This window comes from Pteropus medius, unplaced genomic scaffold (genome assembly GCF_902729225.1).
Source record: "Pteropus medius unplaced genomic scaffold, Ma_sr-lr_union100, whole genome shotgun sequence".
NCBI classification, from domain to species: domain Eukaryota; kingdom Metazoa; phylum Chordata; class Mammalia; order Chiroptera; family Pteropodidae; genus Pteropus; species Pteropus medius.
The window spans coordinates 36,704,214-36,717,178 of record NW_024349800.1 but is presented as its reverse complement, the minus strand read 5'-3'; the positions used below and the strand labels follow the sequence as shown (position 1 = coordinate 36,717,178).

General features: G+C 33.8%; 1 protein-coding gene across 3 annotated transcripts in view; it reads right to left on the bottom strand.

The window, feature by feature from the left end:
* Positions 1–12,965, bottom strand: part of SRBD1 (S1 RNA binding domain 1) — a 183,248-nt gene that overhangs the window by 117,698 nt on the left and 52,585 nt on the right. The gene's annotated exons all lie outside the window — the stretch shown is intronic.

The window sequence follows — 12,965 nt, the reverse complement described above, 5'->3', positions numbered from 1 at the left end:
CACAAATCAAAAGGAAGTGAGCAATTCTACTTTCTCTTAGCCACTGATTAGGATGATGACATTATCTATAAGCAGTGGGATCTCTTTTCCAACTCTTTTTTCTAACGTAATCATTATAAACAGTTTATGCTATGCTTAGCACTTGGAGGCAGGCAGCTAAGGGAGGGAATTCAGGATTTAAGCTTTAGTCTTCCAGTAGTGTTTTGGGCAGATCTTTTCTTACATATATCCTTGGTGATTTATACTTTTTTCAGCTTTGCATATGTCCTTATAAAATCCACACTTGACAGAAAGTTTGCACCCAGTAAATACAAATTGATTTACTTTTAACTCCAAATCTTTTTCTAGTGGCAAAGCCCCTGGAAGTCAACGTGCTCCATTCAGAACATGATGAAATATGTGCATTTTAAATAACGTGATTAAATACACAAGAGATAAATCAAATCAAGCAAACATTTAAAAATTATGAAGAATGTATCTGTATAAAATAAAAATTGATCCAAACTTTGGCAAAGAATCTTTTTTGCGTAATTTGTAACCTTCTTCTAGTAAATATATAAGCATTTCTGATAGAACGCTTAGCTTAAGCCATTTTCTGATATACTTTAATGGGTATAAGAGTTAGCAAACTGGTCACTCAAACTTTTTTTCCCAATGTTATTATCTTATATGACATTTTCATTCTATAAAATTTTGTTACCAAGAGTGCATCTCTGAATTAGCCTACTATAAGCCTTACCTTGCAAAAAGATTACAATAAAATTTTGACGGTATTAATAAAGTGTTTGGAAAGTTGTCTTTGACAGGAAATTTGAGAAAATTCTTCCCACTAATTTAACTTTTTCCCAAAGAATTGGAAAGGACTGTCATTCCTAATTTTACTGGTAGAGCACATTAGTCCAGCTCACATATCTCAGTGTGTTCTGAGAACTCTTGCCCTATTCTCTTTCCTTAAGAGGATCTTTTGCAATTTTATAAGGTAGTCTAAATTATAATGCTGAGTGTTCTAACTTCTCATTAGGGATTACTACAATCTTATCTATTAACTTTTCATTTTCAGAGTTTCAGATATGGGAGTGCATAAAGCAATGTTTCTCAAACTTTTCTGACCATCATTACAATAAGAAAAACACTTTAAAAAATTAGTTGAGAGATGATCAGAGGGATGGGGAGTACGACATAGGGAATGCTGTCAGCAGTACTTGTAATGGTTGTAAGTAGAGCCCGATGGGTAATAGAGTAATTGGGGGGATCACTTCATAAACTATATAAATGTCTAACCAATGTACTATATATCTGAAATAAAATAAAGAAATACACTTTACATCACAACCCAGTACACAATACATATATGTAACCAAAACAAATATTCATGAAACAATACTTAGCCTTACTACATGACATAAATTGTATTTCCTATTGCATTTAAATTTTTTTAAAATGCTGGTTGGGATCCACTATATTGATTTCACCTTCCACCAATTAAATTGCAAGGTTACAATTTGAAAAATATAGCTATAGAGAGACATGTGACATGAAAAATTGAGGATGAGGAAGTGAATCTAGATGATATGAATAAGGACAAATTCAGCACACCTTACTTCAGCTTAGGTGATGTGCTTAAAATATATGTCATATACCATACCACACAAATAGAATTCCTATCACTAAGAAATAAATATGGTTATAACTACAACTATCTGAAAATTGCACTTGTCACTATCCCTTACCTTGCTTTTAATTCCCTAAATAGAATTCATCTTTAATTAACATAGTACATATAAACATGCATTTATCTTTTTGTCTGTTTTCTCCACTAGAATAAACCTTCGAGAAGGCAGGTACTTTGTCTTGCTCATGGCTCTTACTCCCAGCACACAGCACTGTGCCTGCCACATAGTCTGGGTGATAACAATGCTTTGCTGATTGTATGGGAGCACAGGCTTCCATTCTGGCTGAAGTCCCAAAAGCCTGTTTTGCCAGCACTGGCAATCACTCAACTTCATTCTATAAAATACATGTGTGTTTGAGGAGAGGGACAGGAGGAAGTTAAAGAGCTGAAAGATTTTCTTTAAGAATATTGTTGGAATGCTATGGCATTTCTCCTGTTACCCCAACATCTCAGGGGGAGGATGGTACCGCAGACCCTATGCCAAGTGAGAGGGGCCTCCCTGGGACAAATACGTGAGCATGACATAAGAAAGAGAATACATGCACATGAGAGAGAGAGAGAGAGAGAGAGAGAGAGAGAGGGAGAGGGAGATGTGGGGAGGAGAGAGAGAGAGGAAGGGAAAGAGGAATGGAGGAGGGAGGGGGAGAGAGGGCGAGCACCAGCTCCTGCCAGCTACAGAAGGTAGCTTTAAAGATATTCTGTCCAAGAGGACAAGGTAGTGAAGTAACCAAGACAAGAATGACCTGCCTTAAGCCTGGCTCTGGAGAAAGGGAGTCAAAACTGGTCAGCTAGGGATGGTATTTGCCAAGTATATCTGCCACAAGAACTGCATTGCAGTTCAAGAATCGGTTGGGGAAAATTCCAGAAAACAAACAAACAAAAAGTTCTTCAAAAACACCTCATGAAAGAATAAATCAGCAACTGTATTTAGGCCACCCAGAGGGTCCTACACTCAGATTGCAATTGTCCCCATTTTTGTAAGACTATGCTCCTTTTCCCTATTCTCAATTCTGAGGACTAAACTTGCAAGGATCAAAAAATTCAGCTAGTGAGTAGGGAAGAAAGACAAATAAACAAAGAGGAAGCGGAAGCTAACCATGCCACCTGCAAACCCGAGTAAAGCAGGTTTCCCAGAGTGAAACAGACCTGACGTGGAATTTAATTTATATCAAGTTTGGAGCTTTGATTATTGCCCTAGAGAAGATATGTTAATTGCTGAAATGAGACTGTTTTAATAACTAAGAGGGACTGAAAGAGCTGAGACCTGTCCATCATTTCAGCCAGGGATGAAAAGACTACTCTAAACATGAGCTGAATAAGGAGTGGGATAGTAAATAAAAAGTTGTTCCTTCTTGCATCTTACTGAGTCTACCTCATTCAATTAAATATTTATGTGATAAATACTTGTTGAATAAATGAATATATAAGTAAAAAACCTAAAACAAAATATATAAAAATATTAACACCATTCTCTGAGTGGTGAGATTACAAATTATTTTTATTTTCCTCTTTATATTTTCCTGGATTTTTTTAAAATCTCTTTTCAATATGCTTTTTAAAAAAAGAATATTAAATTGGCAGAGAATAATGTCATGCACATGTTTCAATAGGCATTCATACCCAGAGGAAAAGCAAAGAAACAAGTAATTTTAAATCCAAAAGTACAAATTGAAATGATTAAAAATGATCGTCTAATTTTCCCTTACAATTTATGTCTGATATCTGAAAACATCAAATTTTAAATTTAAAGTAGATTGAAAATAGAAAATCAAGTAGTGACCTTCTTTACCTGTAATATAGAAGATTAACTACCTGGATAAACATTTTATTGAAAACAACTAAAAATCCTAGATATAATACATCTTAAACACATCAGTGAATCAGCAAGAAAGAAATACTCAAGCTAAAAAGAATAAAGTAAATGTGAGAACCTTGAATTCTAAAGCTGACTTTCGCCTAAGGACATCTGCTGAACCAGGTGAATTTTATTTTTTATGTTCATGGCCCCAAAGAGCTTCATAGAACTAGAGGATGAGAAGACAAAACCCAGAGAATACTTAAGATAGGTGTTAATAATAGATTTTCCCAACAACCCACACACTTCTAAAGCTGACATCCCAAAGGGTTAACGCCCCAGTCTAAGGGTCTAAGAGAAATAAACTCACTATAGCCTACTCCTAGGATATAGCAAATTAAATGGACTATCTCAAACCTTGTCACAGGGAGAATTTCTGATGAAAATATGGAACCATAAGCCATCTATCTAGTTTGCAGCCTAAATTCACACTACCTGGGTGGCCAACAAAAAGTCTCAAGCTGAGAATTTAATTTAAGTGATTCTCAAACTGGTAGTGTCTACAGGAGCCTGGCAGAAGCAAATGCAAATCCTCTTCGAAGCAACTCACTATCAATCCAGGCCTCAATGAATTCCCACAGATAAAGTTCCATGAAAACAACTTTTCAATAAAAATAATTGGATAGAAAGGAAAACACAAAACTGCAGAGCAGAACCAGAAGTACCAACAGTTAGCATAAACAGACTTGTAAGGATTTTTAGATACCAGAATGATCACACAGACTGTAAAATAACAATGCTTAGTATGCTTAAGGAAATAAAAGATGTTTGAAAAGATATTCAGGAACAAAAAACTATAAGAATGATCAAGCAGACTTGAAAATATATAGTTTCTAGAAATGAAAAAATATAACTGAAATTAAAAATTAAATAGATAGATGTCAATTCTTTATAAATTAAACTGTAGAGTCAACTTAATCCCAATCAAAATCCCAGCTGGCCCATATGTAGAAAGGCTGATTCTACAATTTATGTATAAGTTCAAGGAGCCTAGAATACCCACAACAATTTTTAAAAAGAACAAAATTGAAGGGCTCATACTATCTCATTTCATTAAGTTATACAAATCAGCACTGATGGTATTAGTTAAAGATGCATAGATTAGTTTAAAGATATATAGGTCAATTAAACAGAACAGACTCCAGAAATAAATACCCATGTATATGTTCAGCTGATTTTCCACAAAGATGCCAAAGCAATTAAATGGGAAAAGGAAAATCGTTCAATAAATGGTGCTTGACTAATCCATAGCCATAAGCAAAAAAGAGTTCATACCACATATAAAAATTAACTTTAAATGGATTACAGGCCAAAATGAAATAGTTAAAACTATAAAATTTCTAAAACAAAACATACAGGAAAAGCATAATGACCTTAGTTTCTCCAACCATTATTTAAATAAGATACAAAAAGAAAGACTACATAAAAAAGTTGATAAATTGGACTTAATCAAAATTTTAAATGTTTGCTTTTTCAAAAGACCATGTTTAAAAAATGAAAGGTAAATTACAGACTGGGAGAAGTATATACAAAACAGGTATCTGACAAAGGACTTGCATTCAGAATACAAAATACTATGAATGATAGGAGGAAAAATAATCCAATTATTTAATGGAAAGAATATATGGACAGATATTTTACCAAAGAAGATATATAGAAAGCAAAAAAGCAAATGAAAATGCTCAACATCATTGATTGCTAAGGAATATAGATTAAAATTACAGTGAGAGATCACCGAATATTCATTAGGATAGGGAAATTTCAAAGACTGACCATACGAAGCAGATTGAAGAGAATCTAAAGAAACGAACTCTGATACGCTGCTAGTGGTTAGGTAACATGGTACAACTAGCTTAGAAAATCGTGCGTGGCAGTATCTTAAACATATACCTACCATACAACACAGCCATTCCACTCTTATTTATTTACTCAAGAGAAACGAAAGCATACGTCCACGCAAAGACTTGTAAAAGAATGCTCATACAGTTCTATTTGTAATAGCCCAAACCAGCAACAATCCAAATGTTCATCAACATGTAAATGAATAAACTAATTGTGATTTAACCATACAATGGAATTTTACTCAGTAAGAAAAAGAACAAACTGACATGCAACATCATGGATGAATCCGAATATAATGATACAGAATGAAAGAAGCTAGCAAAAGAATAAATAATAGTGTATGATTCCAATTACTTACAAGTCTAGAAAATGTAAATTAATCTACAGCTACAGAAAGTAAATCAGAGGTTGCGGGTGGGGGGGGTGTGAAGGCACAGGAAGGGTGGATTACAAAGGAATACAAGGGAATTCAGGGGGGTAATAGGTACATGTTCATTTTCTTGATCATAGTGATAGTTTCTTGAAAGTATACATATATTAAAACTTATAAAATTGAAAAATTTAAATATGTGTATTTTCTTATATATCTTTCAGTAGAGCTGAAAAACTAACATATAGGACTTCTAGAAGTGAATAATATAACTAAAATAAAAGGTTCAATGACTGGGTCTGACAGGTAAAGAAAAAGCTAGTGAACTGGAGAAAAGACCTGAAGAAATCAACCACAAAGCAGCCCAGAGAGACAAGAGATGAAAAGAGAGATGTTAAAAGTCATGGAGGATAAGAGTGAGAAGGCTCAATATATATAATTAGAATTTCAGAGGAAGAACAGAGAGAAAGAATGGGACAGAGGTAATATTTGAAGAATAATGGCTAAGATTTTGAAGAACTAAAAGATACCACCCTATAGATTCAAGAATCCTAATTATAAGTAGAATAAAGAAAGCAGTATAAAATGCTGCCTAATGCCCAAACGAAACAATAAACAGTGTGATATGTTATTTTCTTGTCAACATATCAAAACTTTTCATATTGAATTGTCAATAATAAAATTAAAAACAGAAAACCCTTTTGTCCTTAAGGTCACAATAATGTCCTTAAGGTCATTACAAATATCATACTAACCATGCCTGCAAATAAATATTGAAATTATAGTATATGTCTGTGTAATAAACTAAAACTACATCAAAGATTGAAAAAAGCCCAGTTGTCAAACAACAGATGACTAAAATATGGTATAACCAAACAAGAAAAGGAAGTAAAAGGAGGAGGAAGGTAATGAGGAAGGAGAAAGGGGGAAAAAAAGGAGCAGAGGGGAGGAAAAGGAAGGGAAGAAATCAGGTGGCTCTGCTGTTTACAAAATACCATAGTCGGCGAGTAAAGGCCTTAAGAAAAAAATGGGAAAAATCAACATCCATTATTTTTTTCAAAATTATTCTCAGGTTATTTAACAGCCTTGTACTGTTTCTATTGTCTAGATTAAGTTCTCTTGTTAATTTTTGGTTTCATAGAGAATAAAGCTTCAAAGCAACCATATAAGTAATTGAGAGGATAATGAGGTTTTGTGGCTTCAGAAAGAAAAGTCAGAAGACTTAAAGAAAAGTTTTGAGGTATTTGCATTAAAAAAACCCCAATATTCTTGGATATAAGTTCATATTTTCTACAAAAACTTTTTAATATTCTAGACTCAAGTACAATACAAAATTGTACAATACTTTTTAATATTCTAGACTCAAAGACAATACAAAATTCAAAAGCCATAGAAAAAGGGACAGATAAATCTGAAAAAATAAAATTTTAAATTCTATACAAAATAAACTTGAACTATAAACACAAAATGGGGACAACTATTTGCAAAATTTGCAAAAATTATGACAAACAGATCAATCATTAATATATAAAAATATTTACCAATCATTATGCAAGATGAAAATCGTCAACAGAAAAAAAAAAGAATAAGCCAAGGACACAAACAAGCCACCCACACATACACAAAAAATTCCAGAAATGGTCAGCAAACATATAAAAATATATTTGACCTCATTAATAATAGCAAGTATGAGCCACATGCTGTATAAGCACTTTATATAAATTCATTTACCTTCACAATAATTCTTTAGGATGAGAATTATTATTACTCCATTTTATAGATAAAACTAAAATACAAACAGGTTAAGTAATTTGTCCAGGGCATATAATTAGTTAATAAGCAGTGCTGCAGAGATTTCAACTATATAATTAAAACAAAAATGATAGAACAAATAGGTCTCAGAGAAATGGAAGAGAAGAAACTGCAAGGGGGAATATAAATTGGCACAGTCATTCTGGAAGACAACATGGCAATGTATTTCAAAAGCTCTAAAAATATGCAGCTTTCACATTAATTATCTCAAACAAGCAACAATTCATACAATTCAAGACAGTAGTTACAAAAAAAAAAAAATCACATGTGGAGCCTAAAAGCTGTTAATGAAGCCGTTCAGTTTACTCTTCTTCAGCTGTATGTTCTGATATATTTCACACACAAAAAAAATATTTTATTTTCTTCCCTTTGTATATGAACTTTTATATGTACCAGTAATATAAATGCTTTTAAATAACGGAATCTCAAATTAGCCACGTGTTGATAAGAGAAAGAAATGTAGTATGGAAATAATCTAAGAAATAGATTGGGTTTGGTATTTAAGCATTTTTCAGTTTAGGAGAAGTGGCAGGTTCCTTTTTAAACCTGTACTCCACTTCTTAGAATGTATTCCAAAGACAGAAAAGTATGTACAAAGATCTAAGCACAAGGGCATTTACTATAGCTTTGCTGAAAATGGTGACAATTAGAAAAACCCAGCTGTTGAACAACAAAAAATGACCAAAATACAACATACAAGAGTATAAAGACATACTTCATTTTACTGTGCTTGCAGATACTATGTTTTTTGCCATTTGAAGGTTTGTGGAAACACTGTGTCAAGCAAGTCTATCAGCATCATTTTTCCAACATCACGTGTTCACTTCATGTGTGTCACATTTTGAAATATTCTCCCAATATTTCAAACTTTTTAATTATTATTATATTTGTTATGGTTATCTGTGATCAGTGATCTTTGATGTTACTATTTCAATTGTTTTTGGCGTGCCATAAACCTCACCCATATGAGACAGCAAATTTAATTTATAAATGTTGCATGTATTTTGACTGCTCAACTGACGCCATTCCTGTTCCTCCCCTGGGGCCTCCCTATTTCCTGAGACACAACAATATTAAAATTAGGCTGATTAATTACCTGAAAATAGCTACTAAGTGTTCAAATGAGAGGAAGACTTGCATATCTCTCACTTTAAATCAAAAGCTAGAAATGATTAAGCTTTGTGAGGAAGGCGTGTTGAAAGCCAAGAAAGGCCAACAGCTAGACCACTTGCACCAGTTAGCCAAGTAGTGAATGCAAAGAAAAAGTCTTGAAGGAAATTAAAAGTACTGCTCCAATAAACACACAGAGGATAAAAAACTGAAACAGCCTTATTGCTGATATGGAGAAAGTTTTAGTGGTTTGGATAGATCAAACCAGTACAACATTCGCTTAAGCCAAAGCCTAATCCAGAGCAAAGCCCTAACTCTCTTCAATTCTATAACAGCTGAGAGAGGCCAGGAAGCTGCAGAAGAAAAGTCTGAAGCTAGCAGAGGTTGGATCATGAGATTTAAGGAAAGAAGCAGTCTTTATTAACAGAAGTGCAAGGTGAAGCAGTAAGTGCTAATGTAGAAGCTGCAGCAAAGTTACCCAGAAGATTTAGGTAACATAATTCATGAATGTGGCTAAGCTTAACAACAGATTTTCAGTGTAGACAAAACTGCCTTATATTGGAAAAAGATGCCATCTAAAACTTTCACAGCTAAAGAGGGAAATTCAATGCTTGGCTTTAAAGCTTCAAAGGACAGGCTGACTCTCTTGTAGAGACTAATGAAGCTGATGGCTTTAAGTTGAGGCCAATGCTCATTTACCATTTAGAAAATCCTAGGGCCCTTAAGAATTATGCTAAATCTACTCTGCCTGTGCTCTATAAATGGAACAACAAAGCCTGGATGACAGCACATCTGTTTACAACATGGTTTACTAAGTACTTTAAGCCCACAGTTGAGACCTACTGCTCAGGAAAAAAGATTCCTTTCAAAATGTCGCATGCTACAGAGAAGTAATTCCTGAAAGGAAGAGTCAATAGATGTAGCAAACTTCACTGTTGTCTTATTTTAAGAAACTGCCACAGGACATGGTTCCATAGTGCAGCAGTTAGCATGTCTGCTTTACACACTGAAGGTCCTGGGTTCGTGCCCCAGTGGAGCCACAGTCCATGGTCTCGGCCATGTCACCCTGCACAAGCCCGATGTCTGATCTCAGAAGCTAAGCAGGGTCGAGCCTGATTAGTACTTGGATGGGAGACCACCTAGGAAGACCAGGTGCTGTAGGCATAAATAATTAAAAATTTAAAAATTGCCACAGCCATAGTCAGAAGCCATCAACATCAAGGTAAGACCCTCTACTGCCAAAAAGATAATGACTTGCTCAAGACTCAGATGATGGTGAGCACTAAAGTATTTTTTAATTAAGGTATGTAAACTGTTTTTTAGACAATGCTATTGCACACTTAAAAGACTACAGTACAGTATAAACATAACTTCTACATATAATATTTGTGTGACTCACTTTACTATAATATCATTTTATCGTGGTGCTCTGGAACAAAATCTGCAATATCTCCAAGGTATGCCTGTATCTGTAGTATTTTTAAATGATTTTGTAAAGTATGGCATGGGAAGATGATAACAATATATTAAGTAAGGGAAAGGTTATAAAATATATACACTGTGAGTTCCTTTCTATAATACACACACATACATGAAAGAACAATCTAGAAATATGCTCAAAAATATAAATAACAATTTAGGTACTAAAAAATCTTATCATGTCTATATTTTCTATTCAATCTATCATAAAAAAATTATCTTTAAAGAAATGATTTTTTTAAATTTTAAGGCAAAAGATTTTTCACAAATTAGTTAACCCTCTGAGGCTCAAACTATTCCCTTCAATTTAGTTAAGACTCTTGAAGGTACACCAACTTATTTCAAGTAACGAAGTTGTGATTCCTTAAATTATATTTTCCTTCCATTAAATGGTTCATATCCTACTGCTATGAAAGAAGAAAGAGGTCCAATATGTATTCCACAGATGTCCGGCACCAAACCTTTTTCTAGGATCTGTCTATTCACTTGTCCTTCAATGATCAAGCCCCTTGGTAAACATCTAACCTCAAAAACTGTAACCCCAACCTTCCACTACTCCCTCCTTCCCTTTTCTTTCTTTTATTACATATCATACCTTCTCAGTTCATTCTCTTTTCTAATTCTTTCACTATCCTAATAAACAAGGTCATTCGGAAGCAAAATGAATTTCTTTTCTATATTTGCCTACTTAAAGCGTTATATGACAAAACTTAGTTTCCTCATAAAGGTACCTTGAACTGGTGAAATAACAAGATGAAATCAAATAGCTGATTTTCTTAACACTGATTAGGTATTTGTATTATTTAAAGACTTTAAAGCACATATAAAATATTAGCAAATACATCCCAACAGTACATTAAATGAATAATACACCACAACAAAATGGAGTTCAAATCAAAATTGCAAAGATGTTTCAATTGTATGAAATCAACTACTACAATTTAGCATATTGATAGATCAAAATAGGGAAAAAAAACCCATAGATTATAGCAAAATTCTGAAAAAGCATAAATACTACCTTTCATTCTTGAATTTAAAACTTAATAAAATAGTAATCAATAAACACTCACAAGTAAATACTATTTGCTTTAAATGATCTTTTTAAAGTATACAAAAGGCAGTAACAAACTTCAGGTAGACACTAGAAGCAATCTAATCCAAGTAGAAGAGAAAAAAAAATGGTTCACTATCATTATTAAATAGCTTTTCAAAGACATTGCATGATACCATTCAACAAGGAAAGCAATTCAAAAGGTATAAAACTTGAAAAGAAATTGATAAATTTATCATCTTGTGCAGATGATATGACCATATACCTAGAAATCTTAGAAAGTCAACCGAAAAACTACTTATAAACAATGAAAGATGTCTACTATGGCTAAGGAATAAACTAACATAAAAAACAGTGTTCCTTTATACAGATATAAAGTAATGTAGTAAAGTAACTCTTAAGAGAAACACAAAGAGAGACAAATACAAAAGAAAGTTTTAATATTTAATACATAAAATAATGAAGAAAACTGAAATGTTACAGAAAGCAAAAAAAGCATTCTCCATTTTAATGATGAAGAAAAGTGAAGCCCAGAGAGGCAGAGTAACTCTTCCAAACTTGCATTATGAGTAAATTACGAGTGACAACAAAAGATGAACCAGATTTGTCTGACTCCAAAGCTCTTATCCTTTTTCTACTACAAAACACTGCTGGAATTTCAATAAAGGGATACTCTATAAGCAAATTCAGATGACTTCACTATTTATTATTTTTAATAATTTGAAAGTTCTACTTATAATCACTATAAATGTACCCAAGATATTTATACCAAATTAATGTGAATGGGTTAAAAAGAAATCAGAGAAGTTGTCTGAAATGAACTGAAGGCTATGTCAGGTGTTAGGTTTGCAAAAGGAATGGGTGCATGTGTGCGGCTCCCAGAAGAGGGAAGATCCACAATATTCCCCAAACCAACTTGAACAAGAAGAGGGAGAGGGAAAAAAGCTGAGACGGACTTTTCAATCCGGTCCTTTCCTGAACCATGATTCATCATGGCACTTACAGTTTGTCCCTGACCTTCTAATTCCCTTTGGTTACCCTGAGTTTGTTTTCCTGATATCTTGATTAAACTCTTGGCACACGGAATACCACACTAAATACAAGGGCGTTCTCTTCTGCCCAATCTAAATGAATCTTAGGACTCTTCTTCCTGTGTTGGGTTTTGTTGTTGTTGTTGTTGTTCTGTTGATCCTGTCGGTCACATACTCATCAGTGGAGCTATACTTTGTTATCAGATTCCTCGAAAAGTAGTGGGAGACAGATGTTGCACACTCCCCCTAGATATCAGCCAGTATAACTATCTTCTCTCCTAGAATTAAAGCCTTTAGGACTTAATATTCTACTGTAGTTTGGAAAAGGTAAGCATGGATAGTTGAGGTCCAAGGAGAAAACGAGGAAACAATGGTGAATGAAAGGAATGCTTTTAATTTGTGGTATTTATTTTGGCTCTCAGTTGTGGAGGCCACCCATTCACAGGCATCAAAACTTTGGGAGAAAGCTAAGTTACCCACAGTCCTACATATTAGTCAGTAGTTAATTAGTGCTCTCATACAATGTATGGAAAATGCCATAAAACTAAGTAGGCCCTAATTTGCTGCTTTTGTGAGAGGTTTCAGGATACTGAAACACAACTTTCTCTAAGAGACGGACACTTTACATTGCCCTGCAAAGCTCTTGTGAACATTAAGAGGAGGTTTTGGGGCCAATGATATGTCTATCTTAAAAAAAGAAGGGAGAAAACATCACAGAAGAAACTTTAGAAGTTCCTTTGCCT